We start from the raw sequence: 24478 nt of genomic DNA, 5'->3' as shown, positions 1-24478 counted from the left end.
GCAACAAAAAATGGTTAAAGGACTGGGGACTGAGGGAACTGGGCTTATTTAGTTCACAGAATAGAAGACCGAGAAGTGATTTAATAGCAGCCTTCAACTCCCTGCAGGGTGGTACAAAGAAGATGGAGCTGGACTGGTCTCAGTGGGGGCAGATGACAGAACAAGGAGCAAGGGTCTCTAGTAGCAACAAGGGAGGTTTAAGTTGGATGTTAGGAAAAACTTCTCACTAGTTGGGTAGTAAAATACTGGAGCAGGTTATGCAGACAGGTGGTGGACTCCTTGGAAGTTTAAGACCTGGCTAGACAAAGCCTTGGCTGGGATTATGCAGTTGGGGCTGGCCCTGCTTTAAGCAACGGGTTGGACTAGATGTGACCTCCTAAGGCTCCTTCAACCCAGTTTTTTCCGGGATTCGAAATCCTGGCCTCTGGCATCACTTCCAGATCGGCAGGGCCGCACCCCCAGCCCCTCTTCTGCTCCTCTAAGATGAGAATCGCTTTCACCCTGGGGTTACCGACTCTGAACTGATTCCGGGAGACACCCACGCCGCGATGTACGCATCCGTCCGAGTTATACCTCTGACATAACACCATCCGATAACAGTGCGTGGACGTGACACCATGGCTATGACACTTGAAGAAAAAAAATCCTCGGAGCCCAGTGTGAATTCGATTCAACATGTAACCTGGGTTTAACGAGGCCTGCTCAGCACCTCCTGGAGATGGGAAGCCCACTGTCCCCACCGCGGGGCCGAGCTGTGCCTAGGGCCTGCTCCCGCGTCCCCCCCAGGGGCTCCCAACCTTCCCCCTCCTCACGCTCTATTCTTTTAAATCACTTCCATTCACTCCCCTGATTGGCCGCAGCCTCCTGCCGGGTCCCGCGCCGGAGCCAATGGGGAGGCTGCATACTGGCAGGTGGCGCCGGGCGGCTGCGCGCCGATTGGCTGCGCCCGGTAGGGGGTGGGGCTACCCGGCCGGCGCCCGCGGCCCCCCCGCCTCCCCCCGGCGGGCGGCGCTAGGCTCCGCCTCTCCGCTGCCGCCGCCGCCGCCGCCGCACATTGTCTGCACTCCCGGCCGCGCCGTGTCTCCCGCCGCCGCCGCCCGCTCCTCCCTTCAGCTGCTGCAGCGCGCCCGGCCCATCCATGCTGTAGGGCGCCGGGGAAGGTAGGTGCGGCGGCGGCTGGTCCCTCCCGGGTGCGGGGAGCCGCTGCGAGCCCAGGTGCAGCTTCCCGGGCAGGGCTGAGGTGCGGGAGCGCGGAGCACCGGTCCTGGCCTGGTCACGGCGGGGGCGAGCTGTTGGTTGCCTTGTCTGGGGAGGAAGGGGGGCGGGGGTGGTCAGCCTATGAACGGGGGGGGGAGCGGGGGGGCGCTGCTTGAACAGCCTGCCTGGAGAGCCAGCGCTTTGTTGGGGTAAAAAACCAAAAAAACCCCACCCGACTGGCTTCAGTCCGGAATGGCACAATGCGAAATTTGGCACGATTGGATTGTGAGTTGTAACATCTCCTGGCAGGAAGTGTGCGTGTGCGTGTGTGTGTGTGTGTGTGTGTGTGTGTTGTGCCCCCCTCCCCTTCTATTTCTCTTTCTAAAGTGTGAACAAGAAGAAAGGCTCCAAGCTCTACCAAAAAGTAGTGGGAGGTAGACAACATTGCAGGTTTCATTCCTGCAACTGGCAGTTCAAGGAATCGCTGGGAAGAAAACAATATGATTCATTGTTGAAGTGTTTCTTCCTTCAGGTTTATTTTTACCCACTGGTTGCAGTTATTTCTGATTTACCGGTTTCTTGTGCTGCTGGGGTTGTGTTTTGTTTTTTTTGTTTTTTCCCCACCCCTGTTCTTGGAGATCAGAAGGCGCAGGGCATTTGAGGGGCCAGGTGGGCTTGCTCCTGACGGCCGGCCGTTGTGCTGTAAATAGGGAGTAACATGCTGAAGTTAGCGAAGTTGTTTTGGGTTGGGTGTGCGCGAGGGTGATCGAGATCAGAATCCGATCTGCTGGTTTTCAGTGTTTGTGTTTTTAGGCAGTATGCTCAGTTTTGAGAGGGACCTGAATGACCAGGGTTCAACTAATAGACGCTTGCAAAATAAAAATAAATCTGATAACTGAGTGGGAGGGGGAAGGCAGTAGGTTATAAAATACGGATGTGGTAAATAGTTGGATTACCGTGCAATATACTAAAGCTTTGAAGCTTTCACAGCTTTCGTATTGTAAGAAACGTTTTTTATGTTTTGTGTATGCTGCTTCCTCCCAGTTAGGCAACCCGTGGTGGTAGGGAGTGGGAGAGGGAAAAGAGGATTGATATAATAATAAAAACATCTGTGGATAAATATTTCGTGTTTTGGCTTTGGCTCCCGAGTTTGCCCTGTAAATGACAAACTGGGGTTGATTTTAACGGCTTGGGTTAGGTGGATAGTAGCTGTGCAGATTTCTGTGTTGTTAGTTGGTGAGGCCTGGAGGGAAGAGAAGGAGGTAGACACCACACACACACACACACACACACACACACACACAATGCCCAGGCTGGAGCTCATTGTTCTTTCTCATGCACTTTCTCATATTTGGGACCATGCTCGTACACAAACACAGCTTTTCTTCTTTTTCTTTTGAGCAAGGGAGGATCCGGGAGAGCATTCTCTACCCTCCACCTCCTCCTCCCATCTTTGGGATGGCCTCTCTGTAACCTTGCAATGGTGAAAGAGTAAATCGGAAACTAAAGGACACCCAAATGTTCAAGCTGTCTTCTTCCCTCCTCCCCTCTCAGGGCTGGCTTCTGTTGGGTGGGAGTATAAAGATGGGTATATAAAGTGCACTCTTCTATCTCATGCACTGCTTTCTTTTTGCATCCCATTTCACCTTCCTTCCCCGCTACACATAAAAGACCCCCAAGCTGTTTCTTAGGTGGTCTTTCTCTAGACTCGTGTATCAGAAATTAAGATTTATTTGGAGGGAGGTGAAAAGTGAGGGGAGAAGAGAAAACACTTTTGTTCAGGATGATACTTGGGGTTAATGCAGGAGTGGGAAGAAATAGAGAGCAATGGAATAATAGGAGGTTAAAAGGTGGTCTAGGATAGATGCATGTCTTGCTTTATTGTTTTTTTTATGGTGAATTTGTGTTGCTTGTTGAATGGCTTGTTTTAACCATGGTAATTGTAAATGGATTACAGTTCTAGGTGTGGTGGCATGATATCCAAGGCTTGCTTCATGGGGTCAGGCTACACAGCAGATTGGGGTATTAAATCTTTGAATGACTCACCTGCACCTTCCACTGGCTGACAGCATTGAGGTGTGCAGATGAGAGGTAGGAATGTGTGTGCATGTGTGGGTGGGGAGGGAGAGATGCTAGTGTACTGGATCCTGTGAGAGGACATATTGAGAGTAGGCAGGCACTACTGTTACAGCTTTCTGCAGGGGAAGGGGGGTAAATGGCATGATGGCTAGAGCACAAGACTTCCATGTTCTGTTTCTGGCTCTGGTTCTGACCCTATGATGTGAGTCTAGGCCAGGGGTGGGCAATTACTTGGGCCCATGGGCTACATAGGCAGTTCTGGGAAGCTGCCCTGGGCTGGTCAGTACCTTCCCCGTCCCCTAACACAACAACCCAGAGCACATGTGCCTTGCGTATCCTTGTCACAGCTGCAACAGCACACAGCTCCAGCCTGCCCCATGGCTGCTCCGGACTTGCCCTGGCCAGAGTGGATCAGCTGGAACCCGTGCGCAAAGCCTCGACCCTGGCCCACCCCGTGCCTGGTCTGGACTGCTCGCCCACACTGCGCAGAGGCAGCGACCAGGCAGAAGCTGCTGCTTGGCACTGGGGGGGGTGTTAAGCAGGGTGGGGAGGGGAACACTTAAGCAGCCCCTCCCTCTCACTGCTGCCAGGCCCTGCTTGCTGCAGTTGCCTGTGCCCAGGCTGCCCTGCGGTTCCTCTCCACTGTTGCCTGTGGGTCACCTAGCAGAGCAGTGGTGGCAGTGCAGAGGAGCTGCAGGGCAGCCCAGGCATTGGCTCCAGGTGGCTGCAGCAAGAAGGGCCTGGCAGTGGCAAAGAGGAGAGGCTGCTTTTCCCTGTGGAGAGCAGCAGCTTCTGCCTGGCCACCACCGCTGCTCAGCGTGGGCAGGCGAATCCAGAGCAGGCGCGGGGCGAGCCAAGCTCTGGGCTGTGCGCGCGGGTTCCAGATGGTCTGCTCGGCCGTGGGTCAGCTGAGTCCAGAGCACAGGACAGGCTGGGGTTAGGGCTGTGCTTGGAGGTCCCCACCAGTACCATGGGGCTGGGGCCAGCAGTGGGAGCAGCTAGAAGGAGCCATGGCTGCCTGGGCCGCCTAGGAAGGCAGTCCAGCCATAGCCCTGCTGCGTGTCTGGGGGGCAGTGGGACGCATCATGGGCTGGACAGTGCCTGGGTCAGGCAAGACCAAGGAACTGTTGTGGGCCAGACAAAGTCCCTTCATGGGCCAGATCTGTCCTGTGGGCTGTATTTTACTCACCCCTGGTCTAGGCCAATTGGGTTCACCACTGTCACTGTCGTGCCAGTCCCAAACTTGCCATACAATAGAAATACTGCCCATTGCTTTGTCTTTCACAGTTTGCCAGTTACCTGAAGTTGTACTGGTATTAGAACAATGGAGGGAGGGATGACCTCCTCAGAGCTGCCATGGTCTTTGAGATCCCTGCTTGAAAGATACCATACAAATGCCAGCAGTTACCAATGCATGGCCTGAAAAGGCCGTTGGAGTTTAGGAGAGGCAAAGTTGCCGTAGGCCTTGATTATGAAATCGAAGCAGATTGCTTTGTACCTAGTCCTGTTGATTTCACTGGGGACTCTTCACAGATGCAGAGCTGTATGCATTCAGGTCTGACTGTAGAGCAGGGCCTTGGAGATCCATACACCAACTCCCCAACTCAAACCTATTTTCTGATTACTGCATTTCAGGGTAGAACCCATGTGATTCATAATGCTTTTATTCCCAATTTCAGGTTTGCTCAAATAACTATGTATACCGTTCCTCTGCTGTTGCACTGTAGTCTATTACATTAATATTTTTCTTAATTATTTTGTTCCTTTACGAGCTTGGATGTGAAATTTGTTTGTAGAACCTTGCAGTAAGGAGGGGAGGTTATCTGACTATTTAAAAAATTGCTTGCCATGGGCATGTACAATTATTGCAAGCTTGCATTACTCATGCTATCTTCTCACCAGAGCTGCTTACGCGTTAAGATTGCCTAGGGGTGGCTTTGATTTCATGGGCTGACTGACTTAGAGGAGGCCATGAGCTTCAGTTATGTGCCTAACATTTTCTTCATAATGTGGTTGTGTAAAGGCAATGCTCACTTCTCAGTAATCCAAGCTGGAACGAGAGAAACAGACTTAATTGGTTATATGATAAAAAAACTCTGATCCTGTGGTGAGATGTGTGGGCAGTCCCCTACCTTTCCCTAAATGTCTGCTTGAAGTTCACTTAAATCATTATTAGGGTCCCTTGTTTCTTTAGAGCTTTTGGGGTTTGCCATTTCTTTGCAGTATGACACTAGTTATCTTTTAAAGAAGACTTGGGGATTATTATGTGTTCTGCAAATACCTGAAACTTGGTCCTTATGCTTCTAAAAATACATTAGAATAAGAGAACCAAAATATTTTTTGAAGCAGATTTTTTCATAGCAAGTCTAACTAACCATCAGAAATATAAACCAATGGTCATTATGGGTTTTCCATCGCTAGAAACTTTAACATAAAAAATAGATGCTTTTATGAAAAATGTGCTTTAGTTGAAGTATATTTAGCAGTTTTCAAGTAATCATTCAGGGAAGTTCTATTGTCTGTCTTCTGCCAGAGCTCTGACTTGATGATGATGATAGTGGTCCTTTCTGGTCTTCAAATCAATAAATTGCTTTCCATTGTTTCTCTTGTTTGATCTCTTTTACTTCATTAGGGTAAAAACAGATTAGCTGGCTCTGTATTTTAAATTTCTGGTTATTTTAACTTTTTTTCTTTTAACTGCCCTAACATGATGGGGGTTGCTTGAGAGTTTCTTGAGAAATGGTGACATCCAAAATATCGCACTTCCTCTTTTGATTTTATGGGAATAAAGAATATTTCCATAACCAGTAAGTTTTGTACTTTTTTGTCTTCTAAATCTAGGATCCAAGCTTAGATTGATTGATAGGACTCTTCTAGAATCAGACATGACTAAAATATATATATAATGCCCATGTATGATGTTCTTTGAACCATGAGTGCTGATGATAGAATAGAAAACAAGGATCCTATTAATAATTTCAAATGCTGTTTTTGGGGCTGTTTCTATCAGGTCAGCTTGAAATTAAGTTCATAGTCCAATGGCTGCAAGTTTGTCTAGTAAAATGGAAAAAATTGGAAGCCAGCTGTGGGGGTAGCGTCCTTGGAAGAGAAGGTCTAGTGAGAGTTAAGGAATAGTTGTGTGATAGGCTTTCTGGAAGATGGATCTGATTATGTTGCTGGTAAATTACTAAGAAAAAGAAAGAAGTACTATTTTGGGGAGAGAAGGGGTACATGGGAGAAGGAACTGTAACAGAGTATTGTACTCCTTATACTGGTTTGCTAGTGGCACTTTACACAAGCTTTTATGTTGTTTGGTAACTGTGTCCACACACTGTCTTCAGAAAGGCTGACGGTATCTCTTGCCTTGAAAACATACTGAGGTAAGGGATTGCAAAAGCAGAGTAAAAATAAACTGAAATATTAATTGACAGTCCTCATTTCATTTGGATATTGAAATTAAACTATCTGTTCAGTTCATCGAGTGGGCGGAAGAATGGATTGACCAAGAGAAAAGCAAAAGCAAAGCTTGGGTAGTGCCATGCATCAGTCTTCTCTCAGTGCAAAACCAGGATAATGACACCTTCTTTGTGAAGTGCTTTGAAATTCATGCATGGCATGCCATGTAAGACTGAAGTGCAGGTGGCTTTGTGAATTTTTCGACATGCTTTCTTGAAAGTGCAACTCGGGAAATGTAGAATAAGTTGTGCACTGTGCATTTATGAAGAATTGTTTCAGAGTCACTTTGAACCCAAGTAATCTTAAAATCATTAATTCGTGAAAATGTTATAGAAGCAGCAGGTCGCCTACAAACTTTGTGCTAGCTAGTTTTATCTTGTTATAAAGTTTGATGTAAATAGAGGAAAATCTGATGCTGAAACAAATGAGCACTAAAATAACCTGGACATGAGCTTCAGTTTATATTCAAAACCAGTTAGTATTGTTAATGCTACACCACTGTCAAGTGCACAAAATGTCCAGTGATAAATGAGAGAACAAAGTCATGATGTTGTCCAGATTAGAAGGTCTCTTGAATCAAATTCAGCCTATTTTTGGAATGTAATAGTTCCTTTGAATATTTCAAGTGATGAATTCCTGTGGCCTTATTCAGTAGTAAAAATGGAGTGGTGAGTTGGGGGGTGTGGAATCCATTTGCCCCTGAGGTTGCTGCTATTTTTTTTTAAATTATTTTTATTTAACTTGAAAATCTTTCTCTTTCTTTTGAGAAGAAACAGCCACAAAAACAGAAAACTACTTACCTTAAGTCTTGCATTTGGATTCACAGGGTTGATCTTTGTAGAAGAACGGAAGTCTTTTTGATGTTTGTGGTAGTTGACGTTGGGTGACAGGGTTTCATGGTAAGATCAGAGTTCATTAGACTGCATGGGGAGAATGTAAAGGTGACTATCTGAAAAACTGTTAAATGAGCAGAAAAAACAAACAAATTGGAACAGGCAGAATATTTCAGTTTGTTTCATCTTGCTGGTAGGTGTTTCATATAAAAGGGTAGGCCCTGGGCAAAAATGTGTGGTGCATGTTTCTGCCACTTCCATTGACATTGTTTGTCGTTTTTAAATTTTTTGGTACAGCTCTCTAGTGCGTGGTTTGTTTGTTTTTTCTTCATTTGTCTGTAGCCGACTTGATGTATCTTGATGCATTAGAAGAATGAGAGTTGATGAAATGTGTTGACTTTGCATTTGATTCCAAAGCGCCTCAAAAGTCTCAGCATCAAAAATGCTAGCTAACCTACTTAACGCTGTCATTAAATATACAGCCTCCAGTCCTACAGTCAAGAGTTGTGTGGGTGGAGTCTAATTGACTTAACTGTTACTTTGTATGTACTTGCAGGGCATTTTCTTTCTTCTTGTGCTTCAGATTGTAAGAGGTACTTGTGTCATTTTGACTTGTATATCTTTTCACTGATGGTGACAAGAAGCTGATAAATTCTGTAGTTTCTGTCTTAGCTAGTATTTCTTCCATTATTGTGACACTGACAGGAGGGGCACTAGCGTTTTCTTAAATGCCACGTTGTCTGAGGCTGCTCAGAGCAGATCTGCACAATGGAGTAGTTCAGATGCTGTTGGTGAATCTGGTCTGTCAGCATTAGTTCTCTTGCTGTAATTACCACTGGTGGAGCTAGTCTTGCAGTGGTGGGGAGATGGTAATTAATATAGCGGCATGGTTTAGCAGAGTGGCTTAAGTAGGTTGAATGACAAGCATAGCATCTTTTGCTAGATGAGGGTTGCAAAGCAGCACGGTTTAGGGCAGTCTGCCACAAGGGTTGTCCCCAAGGTAAGGCTCACACCCTCCCTGAGCCCCATTCTGATCTCCTCCTTGTGTCTGATCAGCTGCTTTGCTTTCTTCTCCCTGCTCTATCTGCCGCTGTCTTCCTGCTTCTTCCCCAATCTGCTGTGTGCCACACACGGGCTGCCTGTGCCACTTGAGGTTGGCCACCCCTGGTTTATAGAACTGAGTGCAGTGAATGGAGCCAAAACTAAGTATGGATTCCCCCTCATACTGTGTTGCTTTCCAGCTTTGGACCTAAGGTAACTAGTCTGTTCCCTGTTTTAAAGCTCAGGGTAATCATAACCAGCATAATGGAGCAATGGGTATGGAGATGGAGGGGCTGAAAATCAGTCATAAACATGTGTTTTAAGATGGAAGACTTCTAAAAAGTGCATATGTGATTTCAGCTGCTAATTTGGAAAGCCAGACAGGCTCAAGATACATGATGCTGATGCCAGAATGCTTCTTTCCCCTTTTCTCTGATTTAGGAGTTTTTATCTATTCACGCATGTTAATATGAAAAATGGTTTGAATCTGAATGAGGAAAGCGACAGTGCATCAGAGACTTCAAGTGCTTTAAGGGCTCTATTTCTCCAAGGAAATGCTCCCAGTAAAAATTCATGGTGCCTGAGCATGACAATCTGCAGATTTGTTTCTAATTCATAAAGAACAGTTGGTGTGTGAGTAGGTCCCAGCAGCATGGTTGCTTTAGGGCCATGGCAGAGACTTTCACATCAAACAAATATAGCTGTGGGGAGGAGGGGAAAGACACTTTTTAACTACAACATAGGTTTGCATATCTTTGAGTACAGAAAATGGTGGGATGAAAGGAGGTCTTTCCCCTCCTAAACTTGCTTTTAAATGTAATGTAATTTCTTTCTCATCTCCCAGCGATTCTTTTCTTTACATGACTTGCGTTCCTTCTGCTGATCCATGGCAGGTTTCTTCTCATGCTCTCCCCCCTCTCCCCCACTTTCCAAATATTAACTAATCTCCCTCCAATGAAATTCCACCTGGACTCTTGTAGTAACTTAATTCCGTGCCCCCTCTGTTTGCAGTAGTTCAGTAGCTGCTATCCCTCCGTCTGTCGTCTCATTCTGGTGCCATTTTAAGAGTGGACTGCAGAATTAAGGCCAGGTTTTACATGTTAAATGCCCATCCCACCTCCCAAGCCTTATAATTGAGAGCCGTTATGACCTATATGCTTAACCTCATCTTTGTTCTAAATTCACCTTATCTTTTCAAGTCCTCAGGCTTTTCTAGGTGAACAAAAGATGCTGTGGAATGCATAATTTAAAGATGTTACATGCCTGACGAGTTGGCAGTTAAATGAGACTTGTGGGATCTCTGCTGTCCTAGAATGATGCATCTTCAGTAATAAAATTGCCATATCTTTATCTAGCACAACCCATTTGAAGATGCTAGGACACTTTGAAAAAACATGTTGAATCCTCATTTTGCAAACGTGTGTGGATTTAAGTCACTTGTCCGAGATCGTTCGGGTACCCTGTGGAAAAATGTAGTAGAGGCCAGGCCTTTCCTGCCTTTGTCCGCAGCTCAAACCATTGAACCATCCTCCTGGCTGGCTGTAGGGAACTGGAGAGCCAGAGGACTTTCGCAGGTGACAGATAATTTTAAAACAATGTGGTGAGTAGAATGCTGAGTTGTTGAGTGCAAGATGGGTCTGAGCTTTAAGATCATCTCTAACTTTCCTCTTCTACACAATACTAAGAACTTGATTCTGGCTTGTTTATGCCTGTGTTACATTCCATCGTGGCTAGCACGAGTCAGGTGTTGGTGTCGCCAGCCAAGGTTTTCCTGCCTTCCTGAATAACTCTTCCTGAGTTGCAGAATCATCTTATTTTGCCTTGTGCTGTACTTGTAAAGAGTTGGGAAAATCTCTCTCTCTGAATGCTGAGTGACTCAACTTATTCAGTTTTGCTTTACTAGTTGCCAAACTGCTAGGACCTAAATCCAGAAGAGACTGTTGAAGGGGAAATGTACAAGCAATGAGACTGGCTCCATCTAGGCTAGAATGGGCTGTTCTTCCCAAAGGCAAGCCTGAGATCAGAAAGGTTTATAAGACTTCAGATGTCCTCGAGATGGGGTGCCTTTGGGTAATCTTGGAAAGGCTTCCTAGGTTGGGAAGCTTGGGTAAGCTTGGAAAGAAAGGCTTCGTAGTAAGCTTGGGTAAGGCTTTTCCAGCCAATCTCCAGAAGCAGGATTACTTCATTACACTAGTAGTGATGGGGAGAATAAAAGACTCTTCCTGACCCAGTAGGGGCAGGTTTAGGTAAGGCAGCGTGCGTATAGGGTTCTGTTCTTGTTGTATACTTTCCCCTGTGTACTTCATACTTTTGGGTGAAAGAATAAATATTACTGTGGTCCAAAGAACTTATTTTTGGGATCACTTTAATCAGACATCATCCTGTGTTTACAAGGGAAACTCAGCAGTGTCCAAACCCCAGTTTGACATGCTGTAATAGTCCTAGCTAGTACCTAGTATGAAGTAGATGTCATTCAGAGTAGGCAGACCGGTAGAATGCACTCAGTGACATCCTGAGACGGGAGAGCAGCACTGCTACTCCTGTATTTCCCCATGAGTTTGACTTAGTCCAGCACCTTGGATGAAGGATTCAACTTCTTAATTAAGTAATACTTCTGTTTATGCTTCATTGTATACCTTTGGGTAAACCCTTTTGAATTCTTTCTACCGCTATCCCTAGATCCTTTTCCTGTTCAGTAATGTGTGTGTTTGATGGTATAGTTCCTTTCTGCAGCTTGTCATGAGCCGATTGTGAAGTGTGTATCTGGGCAGGGGTTTTTTGTTGTTTGTTTTTTTTTCAATGAGTTGCATGAGCTGCTTATCTGTTCATGCTTCTAGTCAGAATAAATAATTTGAATTTATTTCCTACCTCTTTTTTATATTCACTGCACCTCTAGTCTTGTGTCAGGAAATTTCAGCCTTTTGCATGTTCTTTCCACGTTAGCAATTACATGAAGTGAATAAAATTGGTCGCAATACACCTCTGCTTGCACGGTACTTCACTAGTCACTCCTCTCCCTGCTGACTTGCTTCAGTTCCCAAGAACTCAGTTTTCTTACTTAAACTAGTTATTCATCAAATAACTACTTTTATCCCCTTATCCCACTCTCCATGCTGTGCTTGCTCTTCTTGTAAGTCCATCTTCTGTAAAATAGTGTTTCTGACGGCCTGATAACTTATAACCATGGTTTTTCCTGGTAAGACAGCTTTTGAGGCACTAACAAATAGATGTCTTGGGTGTTGTTTCAGAGAAAGTAAGCCCAGAAGGGATCATCAGTTCTGACCTCTTGAATACAGCATGCTATTAACTTTCACCTGCATAGCCTAGCTAAAGCCCAAAGACTTTAGCTAGGCTACATTTCAATCTTCCAAAAAAGGGAAGAAAGTAGACAACAGATAAGATGGAGATTCCCTGTTTGTGAATCTATGACTTCAAACACTCCCTTCACCCCTTCCCCCCCAGCCATGCTGTTCTTGATTAAAATTTCTAAGTTTATATGGTTTCCTAAATCTTCGTCTGATTCATCTTCAGTTACCATCTCTCCAGTGACATCTGTTATGTGGTCCATTGAGGAAGCAGCAGGATCAAGATCTGGGACTTGGTGTTGGGAGATGAATTCTGTTGCTGGCTCTGGCATGGGTTTGCTTCGTGTCTTTTTGGACAGTTGTCTTATTTCCTTGTGCCTCAGTTTCCTCATCTGTGAAATCAAGCGGTTGATATTTTCCTACCAATAGTACACCTTAGAGTTATCTCTAAAGGTAAGTAGTATGGAAGTACAAGTTTTTAATATTGACCAGATACTAGTAAGTTAGCCACAGATTACTCTTGCTGTTCTTAGTCAGTAAGAATCTAGGACAAACTTGGCCAATAATTCAGCTTGTGGACTCTTGCAAAAAATGAAGTAAGCCCAACCATTTCACTGTATTTCAATATTTAATAGGTTGTAATCACAGTGTGTTTTGTGTAATGGGTTTATTCCTGAGCAGTATATTGCATTTTGTTTAGGTGACCAGTAGGCTACACAAATAGTTTTGGTGATGAAACTATCCAAATACATGAGTTTTATTGTAAAACCCAGTATTTGGCAAAGGTAAAACCAGTGGGGATGTGCAATTCTAGTGTGAGAGAGTGGCCCCACTTCATGTGTGTAAACTTGAGCAGCCAGTCCATCCATTTAGCATGCTTTTGCACATTTATCCTCCTGTTAAACCATTTGTGATTTATACTTTCTAGGCATTTTAATACATTAACAAACTGTTTTAGTGACATACAGTAGGAGAAGAGGGGTGAAAGGTTGTATCTGGAAACTGATTATTGCTTTAGCATCGTCTCACTACTTGTATTCATGCTGAGAGATGGAAATAGATATATTTGGAAGTGGTGTGTATTTGCACCCCAACACCCATAAGCTCACTTTACATCTGGTTTCAAATCTTCATTGGTTGGCAGTTATCTTTAACTTGAAACAGACTGGCTTTCTTTTTGGTTGGCTTTGAACTGTAATCCTCATGCCACAGTGTGGATTTTTTTGGCCATGTTTCTTTGAAATCGTGCAAGTGATTCATTGCTTTAGACCCCAAGATGTAAAGTGCTAGCACAGTATTATGTGGCTATACCAAATTAGTTATGAACCCTGTGGTAAAGGCTGCTATGGAAAACGCCTGGCTCTTTGAACGGTGTCAAGCTGGGATAATTTTGTTTTGGTTTTCAACTGCATTTGGGTGAAATACCATCCCAGGGACTTGTAGCTGTCTTCGCTTCTATGGTCAAAATTGGCAAAAGTCACCCTTATAATGTATTTTAAACAAAACAAAGCAAAACAACTTCCAGGATTTTTCTTTCCATGCATCTCAGAGATTTATTTAATTTACTGTTTTTTTAACTACTGGTTTGGTTGAGTTTGCCTTTGGGGTACTCTTTTGTTTGAATTACTTTAACCATTTTTCCCCATTTTAATTGCACATATATGTTATCGGTCTGCAGTAGCAGAATGGGAGCCTTTGAGTTCTCAACTATATTTATTTATACTCTTTGACTCTCCTTTGTTACGTACTCACCCTTTATTCAGTTAAACTTGTTCTTTGCAAAATGTTTGAAATACTGTGTAAAACTCCTTTTGCCCTAATAAAGTTACTGGGATCAGGATTTTGTTTACTTAAAGGCAAAGATGAAGATATAAATGTTAAATGAGAAGAAAGGAGTTACGTTATAGAACTAATAAACTTAGAAAAAGGCATGTGGCACCTAACTGTGCATGTGTGTACACATATGCACACGTGTGTAAATGCATGTAGTTTTTTTTTAAATGGACTGCTTAAGCTAGTATAGGAGCCACTGAATTTGAAATAATTCTGAAGCAAATTCATCTAATTGGGGTGCAGTCCAGTTGGGGGGGGGAGGGGGGAGGCTAGCATCTAATTAAGCAGATCTGGAGGTGAGGGTTGGGCTTGAGAGAGTATATACTTGCCACACATAAAGCAGACTGTTTTTAGCCTTTCCTACCCAGTACATTGCTTTCTGTTGAAAACAAGTTGTAAGTTGTTGGTTTTTTTGTCTTCAACCTGGAGAAGCTGATGCATGTGCTGAACTCCATGTGTATGAACAGTCTAATTGACTTCAATGGGAATAGTCAGCTATTTAAAACTAAGCACGGGAACAAATGTTGGCAGGGGCCTTGTTCAGAATGTGGGAATTAGAGCCAGAGTTCTCGGTATAAAAATGAGCTATGATGTTAACCTCCTCAGGTGCTGTAGCTCTCATCTGGAGGATCCTCTTTTCCAGCAATGAGAGGTTGATTCAGTCTTCAAGGTCACCAGACGTATAGACTGTTGCTCCTGAACAATCTTAAGTTTGGCTACTGTGAAAAATAGTAGTAAAATAAAAACCTTTTTTTGTCAATCTGTGTGTTTATTTTCTGTTCTTTTCAGTTCTTATCAAGTATTCTAGGAAGTTATTTAGCAACCAGTTATTATCTGAAGTGGGACTCTGTGCACAAATTGTTGGTTCCGGGGCATGCGCATCTCAGGAGGGGCTGGGTCACACAGGTCTCAGCTATGTTGAGATTTTGGTTGGCAGCCGGAAGGGTTAGGAAGTCTGACTTTGCTTCATCTGTACAGTCCATAACTTCACTGTCCGGTAACAAAAGAACAGCTGTGATGTGCCCTAATGCCTTTGAACTGAGACTACCACGTAGTTATCATGTGATTCAAAACTTTCTTTGTTTAGCCCAGATATGAATCCACATTTTAGGTTTAGAACTTCAAAGCTTATGGGGTTACCCAGCTACATTCCAGGAAAAGACAGTGGGAAATGATTGGTGAAATCCCTGCGGCTTCTTTGGAAAAACCTAATGTTAGAAACCCAGTGTCATTCAGACAACCACTAATCCACAAATGATTCAGTTCCTCTTTTTTTTTTACCTCAAACCTTAATTTTTTTCAGGTATTTCTAGATTTTTGTTTTTGTCTGCATCATTTTTCTATGTTCCTTTGCAACCGTTGTTTCCCCTGTCATGTTGGGAGTTATGTTTCATAGGTATTTGTCTTATTCAGCCCTTTCATTTAAATTAAAATGTCTTCTCTTTAGTCTTTTTGATGGTTCTTTTCTCGTTACCGTTCCTTTTCATGTCTGATACTTTTGCCTCTCTACCTGCGTCTCTTGTTGCTTTGATTTGTAGTTTTTCATTAAAATGCCTTTTCTGTGGTCGTTAATTAGATTTTCTGTTCATTCAGCTCTTTTGAGGGAGATTGAATATGGTGCTGGAGTCCAGGTCAACAGGTTCTTCACAAAGTAAGGGTGCAGAATGCAGGTTTCCACCGTTCCTGCCGGGATCTGCTTCTATAGGAACTCCTTGGCAGCCTCGGGAAATTTTTTCCCCCGATCCCCATGCAACTCCTACAGCATGGTTGCTATCGTTTACTTTTTTCTTTACTGTTCATCTCTCTATAGCGCTGGATTGCACAACCTCTTAAAACACATTGGGTTTGATGATTTCTTCTATAATTTATCCAGTCCTTTGGTGTAATCCTTTTTAATCAGTAGTCGGTTTCTTGCCTGGTGTTTCCTGCAGACAGCATGAATTGTTTTGCAGTGGGTATCCAGGAGCTACTTGAAACCCGCTGAATGTCTTTGTCTGATGTTTTCATTTTCATTGCTATAGTATGTTGTGGCTATTCATTGTGCGCGAGCAGTAGCCTGTTTTTGAAGCAGTCTGCCAAGATTGCATGTCTTGAACTTAATTTTGCAATGGATAGCAAGGTATCTTTCATGGCTCGTTTAATCCTGGTAATTTTGCGTTTAGCTGCTTATCCTTCATGCGCCAAGTTCTTCATAATTGGGACAGACACAAACAAACACAATCCCTGCAAGGAATGAAATGGAAGTAATAGTCAATGCAAAGACAGCTGATAGGTCAGCAGATGTGCTCTTCCCTTTCGCTGCATACAGTCGACATCAGCTATAATCCATTTAAACTCAACCAGTCTCTTGAGAAATCTGCACAAAACCTTAATCTCAAATATAACAGAACAAATTATTTGTAATTGAGGAAGCATAACAAGAAAATGGCATCTAGAAGGATGACTACACTGAGGCCAGCAATATGATGGTATCACCATTGAGACACAGCTAGCGGGATGGAGAAATCGAGTCCTGCATTTTTCTATTGCTTTTGGTAGCCTTCAGTTCTTTCTGCTTCCTCTTCTGAGGTTCCTTCTCTCCCTTTCCCCTATTTTGTGTATTTTCTGTTCATCTTGGGATCTCTGCCGTATCTTCAAGCGTAGATGGAAATGTCTTTTTAAAGCATGCATTTATACATTCCCTCTGTGCTTAAGATATTTACAGTAAGTATCAGCTATGGTGACAAAGAACTGGTGAGCTCCTAAAAGCCTCTAACTGGAAAAATCTGTATTCAAGTCACTAAAAAAGACTTTCAGTTCTGACAGTAATGCTGTTCCCTGTAAAAATCCATAGGACATTTTTTCCAGTTCCTTTGAATTACTTGCTCTTGCCTGCTTCCTAGGTTCCCAACACTTGCATTGTTGTTGGGGGTGGTTTTATGTTTGTTTTTTTAATACCCTATTACCAGAAATAGGGTATTGTGGGCTAGATTTCATTTAAAAACATCTGTTTTTTACAGCCTCGAAACAAGGTCTTAGATTTCAAAAGAGAGTGAAGCTAGAAGTATTCGAGTCAAAGTATTTTCAGAGCATCATATGTAATTGATATGCCTGCTGTAGTGATCTGATTGCCCAGGAATTGAAACCTTTTGATACAGCTATTGTCAAGGTGGGCTTCTTCAGATGATGTCTTAGAATCACTAGACTGAGATGTAGTTTTAAAATCCCTACCATCAAAACCAACCTCTTGCTCCTTTGTAGTTTCTGCAATTTTTGTTTGACTTTTTAGGTTGAAGATAAAATTACTTGGAGAAAAGGGGCAAACGAGTTCTGACATTTTGAAGCAATGCTGGGCAGTGTGGAAATGGGAACCTGACTTTCTGTTAATTCAACTACAATAAGAATACCTTAAGTGTGTAATTTTAAAAGCTGCTGTGCAACAGGGTGTACAGTGCCTGCATTGCTCTTTCTCCCTGTTTTTCTTCCTCCCTGAGACCTGGCAAGAGTTAACTGTTCAGATGTTTGGACAAATGATTAGCAGAATCACCTTGATTTGAATATCTTTCAGTTAGTAGTAAGTATGGGTTACGTAACCTTTGTCATTTGATGGGGATCTATTTAAGTTTACCTACTTAATGACTAAATATAAACATAACCGAATGAAAGTGTCCTGGACTTGGAAGTCATTGGAGGAAAGCTGTGTAAACATTTGACTGTATTGGCACAACAGCTTGTAGGACAAGTTCATGATCTAGATCTGTGGAAGATGTCTGAGAATTGTTGTGGTCCTTTTAGGAAGGCCTTGAGTCAGAGTTGATGTCTGATGGTGGCATTGGTAGATAAATGGGTTTCAGTACCTCCAATAAGTTGTTCTGAATAATAAATCTAGATATTTGAGGGTATGTGTCGTTCCACACAAAAAGTGGGATCATCTTCTAGTTTAATTTGCATGGAAAGGTAACTCAAGGCAACTGTCACACAGTGTAGCATTGAGAAAGGGTAGCAAATGGTCAGGAACATAGGGGTTAGAACAGGGGCGGGCAATTATTTTGGGCGGAGGGCCGCTTACTGAGTTTTGGCAAGCCATCGAGGGCTGTGTGACAGGTAGCCCAGGGCAGATTAATACTAATTTCCTAAATTTTTTAGAGGCCCTGCTGGCCGGCTAGAATGGCCTGGCAGGCTGCATCCAGCCCCTGGGCCGCGTTTTGCCCACCCCTGGGTTAGAATATACAATGGTAACAGGTTTTAGCTAACTGGAAGAGTTCCTCTGGAGTGTTGGGTTTTGCAAAATTATAATAAATGTGTGTCTGATCGTAATCCTTGTTATCAGAGGAATCCTGTATTGTTACTCTGAATTCAGATACTGTGTGTATGAGAAGGTAACTTTATATCAAACTAAAAAATAGGTAAGGAAGCAGGAAACCGAAAAGAAGCTGAACTCCTTCAGGTTATCATCATTTTTGCCCTTGGTCCCTAACTGCTGGTAACAAATTTGGGTTCCAGAATTTCTTTGCTCAAAGTTGCAGCAACAAGTTCATCCCTTCTGTCTCCTTGAAAATATCCAGGCAAGGTATCTTTCATATTTTGTAAAATCACGTTATTCGCTGTCTTGCATCTCTCGCACTTTCTGAAGTAGAAACCTGTTTCCTTTCTGAATGAAATTTATAATTAATTTGCTCCTGTTAGGAAAGCAGAATGACTTGCTTCAGGGCATTTGATTACTGCAGTATTCAAGCAAGAATTCCCACCTTTCCAGCACTGGACTAGATTCCTAACCTGTTTATTTTAGGCATTGTTTGAAGCATCCATCACCTTGTCATCTGGGCACAGAGGATTCTGGGGTTTTTTTATCATTTGCAGATATGCAAGTTGCTTTGATTGTTGTTTTCCTGTGATTAATGGCCATGAACAATTTCATAGTAATGAAACAAGATGACCAAGCTGTCTACTCAGAAATGCTTTCCTTAATCGCTTGAGCTGTAGGAAAATTGTCTTTGCCTCCTGTAGCATTGGGGCTTGTGGCACAGGGTTGTGTGCGTCTGACAGGCTAGTCAGTAGGTGGCAGCTGTAGAGCTCAGTGATCAAAATTAGCATCCACCATTATATAGTTACAGGTGCATTAGGACTTTCAATGCTGTCTGCAGCATCAGGTGTTCACTTATGTCATGGAGGCAAAATAACGGATTTGAAGGACCTGACATGAAATATTTCATTTCTGTTCCTACTGTGTGTTGAAAGGATGATGTGTGTGTATTCGAGAGAGACTTTAGTTCTTCAAAATTACTTCCTTTTGGAGAATCTATATCCATCTGTTTCTTGCCTGGTCATAGTAGGCAAATACTTGACTGGAAAGCCCAGTGTGGAAAGAGAATCTCTTATTCCTTTCTAAATGCTTGGTAAACTTTTGTTTTTCTTGATTTTTCTGGAAACTAGAGCATGGAAAGACCCTTTCCCCGCCTCTTCCTCCATTAGGTTTTTTTATAGCTGAGGCCGAGATCTTTCAGCTTCTTGTAAAAGGGGAAAATATGGTGTAATGCATTTGATCCTCAGAGGCAGAGTACCTGAAACCTGTTTTAAAGACATTTGGCTCACAGTTACCATACCGAGAACTGGCATCTTCTAGTCAAGGCATTTCGTGCGTTGTTGGAACATTTAATGTGTGGTTCTTCTTTCTTCTCTTGTTTTCCCCTCTCAGCTTCAAAACTTGAAGTTGATATCTACACTGAGAAAATAAAATCTACTGTGCTGTGTATTCCTTATTGAAGGCAAGGTTGAGGAAGTGCACTTAGCACTTCAAACCAAAGAAGTTAAGTTTATGGTTTTGGTCTTTGAGTCACAAGAGTTCATTTCATAGTCCTGGACTGTCCCATGGGAGAGTTTGTCTTCTGCAAAAATAAATATTTACTTTGTGATGCACAATTTTATTGTTGCAAAGTAGGCAACTTTTTAAGAGCTTTAGTCAGTTGTATCCTGAGCCCCAGGCATTGCGCACCTAGAAAACCAAGACAGATTTTTTAATTTGACTCAACTGTACTCAGCTGTGTGTCCAAATACACTGAGAGCTGGCTAAGACGAACCGTTGCAGTTCTCACTGGGGCATCATTTCTTTCGTTGTCGTATGTTTTTGAAAAGCATGTTAGCTTGATAAGTGTGTTGGTTTTTAATATATATAATCAGTCAGGCATGCTGAAGCTTTGTTTCTCATTTCTGTCAAAAGAACCGCACTCGGCCCAATATCAGCTCTTTATACAATTTTGGTGTGTGCTCAAATTTTGTGTTCTATAGTTTAACATTGATTTGATTCTGTAAAGACAGGCATTTGATCCACTTTTGAAACTGGACAGGAATGAAGGTTTTATAGATTTAAAGAGTGTGTTCTTATTGAGTCTTGTGATATCTGATCTACTTTTTTCAATTTGTTCACTTCTTGGAATACTTTTTCGTTTTGTTAATTTAATGGACTTGAAAGAAGATACTGTTGTTTTGCCCAGAGAGTGGCACAGGTTCTTCCACCAACTCACTTTGAAGTATTCTTTCCTGGCACTGGGAAAGGAAAAGAAAAAGAACCAGCTTTACTCTGTCTTTCCTTGTGAGCCACAAGTACGTGTTATATAGAAAGACAGCTTAATGCTTCTGGTTTGGGGAGAATGCATTATCAGTGATAAATCTCATGAAATCCCTTCTAAAAATAAGTGGTGGGTGCAATGAATTCCTTGTAGGGCCTCAAACAACTCAGTGGTGCAGTTTTGCACCACTGGAATTTAGGAAAGACTCGACAGACCTGTAACAAAATCCATTTTTAGAACAGTGTTTCTGTGAGGCAAGTGTCTTTTTTTCCCCCTGACATAATGGTTGGAGAAGGCTGCCTGGATTAACCTGGCATTATGGCAACTCAACAGGTTCCCTGTTTGTTGGCCGTTTGTCTATATTTCTTTTCTGGCAGGACAGCTTCTGTGGCATGGGTGGCAGAGTGGAGTGGTCATGGGTACTGAAAGTATGCTTGAAAAATGTTGCTTTTCCTTTAGTTGGAGATTTCTGTGCATTTGGAACATATTGCTAAAATTTAGCTTTGAAAGTGGGGAGGGAGGAGGACTATTTAAATAGGCAGTCCAGTTTTCCAATTTTTGAAAACCTTCTTTAGATTTTTTTTTACCTATTGAACCCTACCAGAGGGTTTTGGAGAGCTTTATATATTTGATGGAGGACAGGAAACTTAAAAAGGGTAAGAAAAAAACATTGATGTTCCTAATTTGCATTGTGATTTGGTAAATCTTTTTTTTTTTCCCACCCCCCCAGGGTAAAAGGAATTCAGAGCTTTGATTATGAAGCTGTACCATTTAAATGATTATAGGACATGGGTTTAAAAATAGCAAATGCTGCTTTTTTATATACAGTCAAGTAGGGTTCTTGGCTTAAGATCCAAACTAAAACTGGTGATTTTTATCTGACAGCCAAGTGTCTCAACTTCTGCTTTTTTGGGAAGGAAAATTGCTTTTTTGTATTTAATCTCATGGTAGCTTGATATAGTGAAAAATGTTTATAGTGAATGTTCCTTGAAATAGGGGAATGTACAACTCTATAAACATGTTTCAGTGCACTTAAAAATAGTATTTGATGATTAAAGTTAGGCAAATTATAATTTGTGGAAACTAATTTTTCAGTGTGAAATGGTCTGTCGAACACTTCCTCCGCTCATTACTGTACACTCCAATTTGTCAGATTAACAAAGCCATAAATAGCAGGAGCTCTTGCTTTTTCAGCGTGAAAGAATTGGTAAGCACACAACTATATATAGTCTTGTATTATCATTAAACTTGCACTGCATTTATTTGGTATTTCTACTTACTTCCTCCAAGGTCTTCATAGGAGGTTTAGTGTGGTGGTTGAGTGGAAGAGCTAAAGGCAACGTTGACATGGTAGTTAAATTATTTATTGCACATACAACATTTGGTCATGCTGTTAATTTGCCAGTAATAGCATGAGACTAAAATGTGAGATACTAGAGAGCAAGCAACATTTGGGGTTATTTTCTCTAGTGGGGTATAGGGTTGGATTTTATGTTAAGAAACATTGCACACTTGCCACATATTAGTTGTTGATTTGAGTCTTGTCTTGATGGGATGACACTGTTCTTCAGTATTAATGTAACGGTCTGAAAAAATGTGTTTCAGGGAAAAATGCCTAGAAAAATGTTAGCCCACAGAGGAGATAAAGGAACATGAAAATTTAATGGTTGGATTATAACAATATAGCTTCCGTTACAGTAGAGATTTGCAAGTCCCCCGTAATGGTCATTTACTTTTATATGAAGTATGTCAGAGGAATTGTATGCTTAGATAAATAATGTGGTGAAATCTTGCGCTTAGTATGATTGTATTCAACTAGATCTGTTTAGTATTAACTGTGAAATATGTTGCGGCAGTAATAATGGATGCAGTGGATGCCTTTCTGCTGTTATCAAAATCCATTAACAAGTTTTGCTGTGCTTGAATGCCTTTCATTGTTATGCTTTATGGTTCGTACTAAAGCGGTATAAGTAAATGACATCCATTCTGTGCTGATACAAACAGTTTCTATATGCTTTACAAACAATGATGTTGCATTTTGAATAAACATCTGTTTACCTTCTAATAATGGATACCAGGGAGGCTGTGTAGTTGAAGGTATTCCCCCTCCCCTTTGTTTTGTTTTGTTTTGTTTGTAGAGAGTTTTATCTGGAGAGAGGAAAAGCAAATAGACAAAACATTCTGGGCTCATTGTAATGTCACCTGGTTACGTGAGGATTTACTCGAGAAGCTGAGTCTGCTGTGGTGAACGGTAAAGTGTGTGGTATCAGTGTCTTGTGGCTTTTTTGTAATTTATTAATGGAAAAGCTAAGACCCGGATCCCGTATGCTCCATAGCAGCAGAAATCCATTCCTTCCTGCATAAATCCTTCCCAGACTCTAGGCTTTCCATTTTGCAGCATTTTGATCATGAAAAGGACATTCCACATATGAACAGCGTAAATCAATACAGTACAGTCTGCTTGAGTCTGCAGACCGTCTGAATTGCTAGCTGTAAGGCAGGTAAGCTACGCTTCTTATCTCTAGGTGATGGCGACATTAACCATTTCACTGCTCATCTGCTTATCCTGCAGTTCACTGGCAAAAACCTGATCACCTGTTCAGTTAGCACAGGGGTGGGCAAAATGCGGCCCGCGGGCCGGATGCGGCCCACCAGGCCATTCTGTCCAGTCTGCGGGGCCCCTAAAAATTTAGAAAATTAATATATATCTGCCCCTGGCTGCCTGTCATGCGGTCCTCGATGGCTTGCCAAAACTCAGTAAGCGGCCATCCGCCTGAAATCATTGCCTGCCCCGGAGTTCACAGTGCCTCCAGCTTCCCATCATTAATGCATAGTGCAGCCATGTGCTCAATACAAAAATCTGAAAATTTCTGAAAACTTACGAGCTAGGCAAAAGCCTCAATATAACAATGAGAGCAACTCGTAAGGCAGCATTATTCCTTTCTGCAATTAGTTCATGAAGTACTTGAGAATTTACCTTGAGTAAATCGAGCATTTCCAGTTTGTTGAGAGGATCAAAATCAGAGGCTTTGCCACACAACTTCTGAACAGTTAGTCATCATGTGCATCCTTTCATAGGACTGTTATTTATAATGGTCTTTGTCATTTTCCCATGTTTAAAAAAAGAATGGGGGGCATAGTGGGGCCAAAATGATGTTTTAGTGGTAGGTAGGGTGACTGATCCTCTCAGAGAGTAACGCTTATCTCTTGGAAACCAGATTTGTCACTGAAATAAAAGGGCACAAATTAGAAGTCCGTAATATTTCTCTTGATTATTTTGGCAGGAATCTGAGTCAGTGGGGATACGAGATCTTGTTAAAATAACTCAGGATGTTCCATCTTCCCTTGCACTGGTCTTCTCTGAAAATACAACCTGATGCAGTATTAAGGATGTACTGTTGCTCCCCTCCCCTCCCAATAACATCCCCAACTGGTTGACTTGAGTTTCTTCCTACAAATAGATGGAAACCTTTTTGGCTGCACTTTGCACGGTGCTCTGCCAGTATGTTACATGAGCAAGGTAACTGCTTGAATCTCCAGCAGGTCTTGCTGGATAGCCCTTCTTGTATAATATTTTGATAGAAAGGTCTCGTATACTATTTCCCTTTTTCTTTAACCTCCTTGATCAATAGTATTACTTCTCAGTTTAAGATAAACGTGTGTAAGTGTGTGCAGTATCAGGGTTACACTAAAATACTTGGTATTTGCTATGCCAGAGGAATTGAGAGTAAAATTACATGTTAGAAGGGAATATCAATAAATTTAGAACAGTCTTTTGTTTCTTTAATTGAATGTTTTATGTTAAGTTCCACATCAAGACTTTTAGGGTATTTGAATGCTGTTTTTCAATAATGAAGGATTACGGAGGTTTAGAGATTTTCTGGGGTTTTTAAAATATATGCTGTAATTGATACATAATGCAGAAAGCAAAAATTTGGATTCTTAGGGTAAGACTATAAAAAATAGAATCAGCTGCAACATTGTGCCACCCTGACAAGGCTTTGTTGATACATTTTAGTAGTAGATTACATATTGATACCTCTTCTTTCTTTCTCCTCCCCAATCCAGTTTGAAAGCCTTTCATGCTGTCTTAAAATCTTTTCTGGAAGGCTTATTCAAACTTTTGTGACCTTTTTTTTCCCCCTAACCTTATACATATGATCAAGTACTGATGGCGCAGCTCAGTACT

At 42.3% G+C, this 24478-nt stretch overlaps 1 protein-coding gene across 3 annotated transcripts in view; it reads left to right on the top strand.

Annotated features, from left to right (window-relative positions):
- Nucleotides 1-1005: 1005 nt before the first annotated feature.
- The window catches only part of RERE (arginine-glutamic acid dipeptide repeats), a 381891-nt gene continuing 358418 nt past the window's right edge, over nucleotides 1006-24478 (top strand). For all 3 annotated transcript variants that reach the window (XM_090023240.1, XM_090023239.1, XM_090023236.1), the window contains exon 1: nucleotides 1006-1160. The gene's annotated coding sequence lies outside the window, so the exon portion shown is untranslated. The remainder of the gene's footprint in view (nucleotides 1161-24478) is intronic.

Source organism: Crocodylus siamensis, chromosome 12, assembly GCF_052110815.1.
Source record: "Crocodylus siamensis isolate JL-2025a chromosome 12, ASM5211081v1, whole genome shotgun sequence".
NCBI classification, from domain to species: Eukaryota; Metazoa; Chordata; order Crocodylia; family Crocodylidae; genus Crocodylus; species Crocodylus siamensis.
This window is presented reverse-complemented; position numbering and strand designations above follow the sequence as displayed.